This window comes from Phalangium opilio, unplaced genomic scaffold (assembly GCF_054372755.1).
Source record: "Phalangium opilio isolate 3A_F unplaced genomic scaffold, DU_Popi_V2 ptg000246l_1, whole genome shotgun sequence".
NCBI classification, from domain to species: domain Eukaryota; kingdom Metazoa; phylum Arthropoda; class Arachnida; order Opiliones; family Phalangiidae; genus Phalangium; species Phalangium opilio.
In genome coordinates, this window is record NW_028324225.1 from 2,447,015 (window position 1) to 2,453,014 (window position 6,000).

Below are 6,000 nucleotides of genomic sequence, written 5' to 3' on the forward strand. Positions count from 1 at the left end.
GGGTTTGATGAGACGGAGAATAAAACCCTATATCATAGAGCACTATATTCACGAGCCGATGGAAGAAGAAGAGCAGTATTGTCACGCTTTACTTATTCTGTTTAAACCATGGAGAAATGAAGCCGAATTATTAGCAGACTTTCAAACGTATGCCGAAGCTTTCAAATCTTGTCTGCCTCTGATCCAACCTTTGAGAGAGTACCATGAAAAATTCTCGGTTTCGAAAGAAGTTCAAAAGAGACGTAAAGCTTCCGAAAAACGTAAAGAGACTATATCGGAGCCAGAAAGTGATGACGATGAAAATGCTTTCCAAGGCAAAGAAATTGTCATAGAAACTGAAAATGCTATGTTAGATGTCGAGGCTGCCATGGAAATAAATTTCGAAGATGTTGTCTCTGACAATGTGGCGTTACTGAACTCCGACCAAAAGAGGGTTTATGATAAAGTCATGGATCACTTCGCCGAAGGCGGAGAAAAAAATGGAAACTTCTGCCACTTTGTTTCTGGTCCAGGAGGCACTGGGAAGTCCTTTCTTATAGAAACTATTTCAATCGCAGTAAGACGTCACTTTAAAAATGCCGGTAGTGTCGCTGTCGCTGCTCCAACAGGGTTAGCTGCGATAAATATTAACGGCGTGACTTTGCATAGATTACTTATGTTGCCAGTAGATCATGGGAACATCGCGGAATATCACTGCCTCAGTTCCGAAAACATGTCCATCATGAAAAAAACCCTCGGCAATTTAAAACTATTAATACTGGATGAGGTTTCTATGGTGTCATCTGTGATGTTAGCCTACGTTCATTTAAGGCTTAACGAGTTTTGGGAAATGAACAAGCCTTTTGGCGGCGTCGTCTCTCTTTTGGTTTTTGGTGACTTCTTACAGTTGCCGCCTGTACAAGGTAACCCCGCTTTTTCGAAAATCACTTCGGCGGAAGCTAAAAGTAGATTGAATAGCGTTGGCGGGACTAATCTTTGGAAATTTTTCCAATACGATGAACTAACGCTGAACGTCAGGCAGGCTGACGACCTAAGTTACGCCGACCTACTGAACAGAATTAGAATTGGAAATGTTACGAAACCTGATATTTCAACATTAGAGAGTAGACTAGTTCCGGGAGGAAACAAAACCGAGGTGGCTAAGAATCTGTACCTTAAGCTGGTGAATGAAGGCTTTGGCCCAATATGTTTGATGCCGAGATTAGCAATGTGCGAAAAATTCAACTTCGAAATGTTGCGGCAAAGCGGACAAAAAGTTCAATGTATTGATTGCGTTGATACTATAGTTGATCACAACAAAAATAAAATCAAAAACGTAGTACGGAGATTAAAAATGTTGGAAGACCATCCGTCTAAAACGGGGGGCCTAGAAAGCAAGCTCTATCTATGCGTTGGAGCCCGAGTAATGGTCAGAAGAAACATCAGTTTTGAAGAAGGTGTTATCAACGGAACCATGGCCGTTATAACAGGATTCAAGTTAGACGATCGCGGGACCATCGTTGGCATTTTAATCAGAGTAGATCGGGAACCAAACTTAGATGATAACAAACTTGATTTTTTGATCGAGAAAATTAGCGTCAAGTTTTTGTTGATGTCAAACATATACATCAAACGGACGCAATTTCCCGTTATCTTGGCTTACGCCATTACTATACATAAAAGCCAAGGTATGAGTTTGAAGTGCGCAATTATGGATCTGGGACCAAACTTATTTGGGACAGGTATGGCTTACGTTGCGTTATCGAGAGTCACTTCCTTAGCCGGTCTCCATCTCTTGCGATTAGACCCGAATAAAATTATGGCAGATGGACGAGCCATTGCGGAGTATAACAGGTTGCGTCAAAAATTCAGACCAGATTTGCCTGTTTTAGAAATAACTGTGGCGGATCTAAAGGCAAGTAGCAAGAGGTCGGCATCTACTATGCTTAAAAAAACTATAGAAGTTGAAGAAGAAATATTTGGTGAAACGGTAAAAGGAAATCCGAGTACAGACACATTTCCCTTGAAAGGATTTGAAAATAAAGATGGAGTAACGTGCTACGCAAATACCGTTTTGCAGTTGATGTTACTGATTCCAGAATTAAGAGACATTATTAAAGGGCACAATGGATCACTGAGCGATAAACCTATTTTAACGTGCCTTAGCAACACTATTGAGCATGTTGAAAGTTCCGATAGAAACTCCTGTGACGATGGTTTGATTTTGCGAAGGGCTATTGGCCTGCATTTTACGCAGAACCAACAACAAGATGCTAGTGAATTCTTATTGTTTCTCTTGACAAAACTAAGCGAAGAAATGGAAACTTGCCACTCTGACGCTCTGATGGAACTATTATGGACAAAGTCGCAAAACGTTACCAAATGCCCCATGTGTCTAGTTGAAAAAAATTCTCAAAACATAACGCAAAGTTTTATCTTTTCTCTGCCTTTGCCAAACCAAGGAAGAATTGATTGGAAAGTACTGCAAAAATGGATGAGACCAACAATGTCGCCGTGCGAAACATGTAATAACACAGAAATTCACGAACGTGATGTGTTGATTTTGGCCGGCAAGTACGTATTTTTATGGTTCCCCAGAGCTACCATGGAACATGGTCAACCAATTAAGATTTTCACCAAAATAACTGGGTTCCAAAATGAGAATGTCATTTTGAACCAGAGCGTTTACAGAACTAGAGGCGTGATAATTCATAAAGGTCAATCAGTGAACGTGGGTCATTATATAAACATGGTTCGAAAAGAGAATAGTTGGTATGAGGTTAGTGACAGAACAATCACAAAGCGAGACAGATTCGTCAGTAACTTGACTGATGTCTCTCTTATGCTCTTGGAGAAAGCATAAACATGGTTCGAAAAGCAAAGGGTTTGTAGGAGCATAATGACAAAACAATGTCGATGCGAAGCAGATTCCTCAGTAAGTGGACTCCCCAAGATTACTGAAAGATCCGTTTTTAAAAAAGATAACTGAATGTAGCTGGCGTTGTTCCGTGGGTTAACACCGAATTTTTTTTAATTCCTTTAAAGCAAATGTGTGAAATTTATCATTGAAATGGAGGAAGATAATTATGCAGAATTTACAAACAGACGAAATTCATGATAAACGTAGGAAAAGATTTTAATGAAATGTTTATTTTAGCTAAAATGGTTCTTCAAATATACCATGGATAAGAATTCTATGTAAAGGTTACAGTCTGAACCAGTAAAAAATCCTCCAATAATAGAATGTAGTAATGTAAAGCGATTCGACTTGAACAGAGCAATTATTATGAAGTTACACGCTACTGTTACTAGCGACCTTCATAGTGTGGAAGTTGTACTTTAAATACATAAAATAAGGAAAATTATTACGTCAGAGAGTAACCCTTTAACTTTTCCGGTCTAAGAGAGAAGTCGAAGAATCGTTTCCTCCAGTGAAATATCAAATCTAATCTTAATAAATTTCGAATTATGAAATATACCGTTAAACTTGATCAGAAAACCCAGCAGCACCCTTTAATTGAACGAAACTTTTAAGGTAATAAAGAGAAATACGATGTGGCTAAAAATATATAAAATACTTTTCTATTTTCAGTCATACTGTGTATTGAATTCCTTGATATTCTAATTAATATGTACATATTTTATGAAACAAATAAACACTATAATTATTGATTATTAAATTGCCATATTTATTTATTATTTTTATAAAATATTACAACCTTAGAAAAAGATAAAATCAAATTCGGTATTTTTATATTTTTCAAAGAATGTCAAATTATGTTTATGCGTATAAACGAAATGTATTCTTCCGAATTTTTAGAGCCAGAGCCCTCTGTTACTACAACGTTAATATAAAAGCATCGACAATCAAAGAAGCTAATAATAAAAAAGTTTTTAATGTGACTATTTTTAGGTGCGAAATTACATTAACTTTCCCATAAAATAATGACAGGCACTGGGTGCGAGCCAATATGCTCACGAACGTCTTACTGGAACCCCAAATGAATGACTTTTGACAAGCATAAAATTATTTTCATAATAAATTAATACATATTAATACAAATTAAGACTGAATGAACAGATATTATATAAAAAAGACTTGGTTTGCCCAAGCCTAAAAAAACAAAACGATAAGAGTTTTTCCAGTTGACTGAAGCGCGGATATTTTTATTTTCTATTGAACTTTAAAGATAATCCGTATTTTACAACTCTTTAGAATTTAATTCAATCTCCTGATTTTACTGGTAATGGATTTATTTCCTATAAATTAATTGAAATAAAAAATTACTTATCTCAGATTTTTCAACAACAATCCCATTTTCCTAAAACATTTTATCATGAAATTTATTTTATTCAAGGGATATCGTGTTAAATTAAAGCTAATTGTCACTTTCTTGTCTAATTTCTGAGGAGTTTTATCTCAAAAGGTTTTAACCACACGAAGTTTTCGTAACGTTGTCTACTAAAGACGAACGTTTCATTTCTGTATATCCTTACAGTTCTGTGGCAAAAATAGGATAGAACCAAAGTTTTTGCAAGGTTAAAGAACATAATAAATTTAATTTTATGGATCGAATAATTATTCAAATATACTTGACCAAGGTTTTCAAAATCTTTGGCTACTAAAGTTTGATTTCAAGTCAACTTCGACCCTAAAATAACGGTTTCAAAGCAACAATCATAACGGTACTATATTTGCCAGTATATTAATCCATGTTTGTTTTACGCACTTCTGTCTGTGTCTCATTATTTTCAGCTTCCAATTACCGCGAACACAACCTTGAGCAACTCAACTGAACCAGTTCAAAAACATACTCGTAGTGTTATCACCATAAGTTTATAAGATCTGTTCCATAAGTATGTCACTACTTATACTTCGTAATGCTAGAGACTTACTAAGAGCTAGTTTGAGAACGACAATCGCGAATTGACCACACCCGATTTTGCAATCCATGTAGTTCCTATTTAGTCTCTACTAAACCTTTGACAGCTCCTCACCAGGCATCGCTATTCAAGAATCTATGACCTTCGTCACTTCATGGCAACCTCTCAGTAACCAGTGACAAACTTATGGAACACCTTATGAACGTATGCTGTTAGTCAGCCTTGCGTATTGGTAAAATAAGATAACTAATTGTGACAAACAGAAACAAACAATTAATTTACTTTCTAAGCATATGGAAGTTTAAATTCGATAAAACGATGTTTAGTTAGGGATTAATCATAAAACTGAGATGTTGCGGATATTATTAATAACGTTATTTACAGGGTTAATGGCTAGAGGTTCGACTTCACAAAACAGCTTTATCCAACTAGACCAATTTTAAAATCTTCCGTGAAAATACTGTGCATTGTTAATGTGCATGAAGAAGAAACAAACCGCTTTACCAAACATGTAAAAGATTGTATTCAAATACTTAAATAGTATAGATCGCTTGAAACATGTATTTAATTTCTATATTATTTGAAAATTAAAACACGTTCTCCCTTGAATAAAATAAATTTCATGATAAAATGTTTTAGGAAAATGGGATTGTTGTTGAAAAATCTGAGATAAGTAATTTTTTATTTCAATTAATTTATAGGAAATAAATCCATTACCAGTAAAATCAGGAGATTGAGTTAAATTCTAAAGAGTTGTAAAATACGGATTATCTTTAAAGTTCAATAGAAAATAAAAATATCCGCGCTTCAGTCAACTGGAAAAACTCTTATCGTTTTGTTTTTTTAGGCTTGGGCAAACCAAGTCTTTTTTATATAATTTTTTAAATTGAACTTACGGCGTTTTTGTCGTGATTCACGCCGTTAGAGGGATATTAAGCAAGAAAAACATGGCGTTTGAGCTCTTGTAGGTGCTTAGCCCGGGTGCTTGTAGGTGCTTGTGGGTGCTTGTAGGTGCTTGTAGGTACTTGTAGGTGCTTGTGGGTACTTGTAGGTACTTGTAGGTGCTTGTGGGTACTTGTGGGTACTTGTAGGTGCTTGTGGGTACTTGTGGGTGCTTGTGGGTACTTGTGGGTGCTT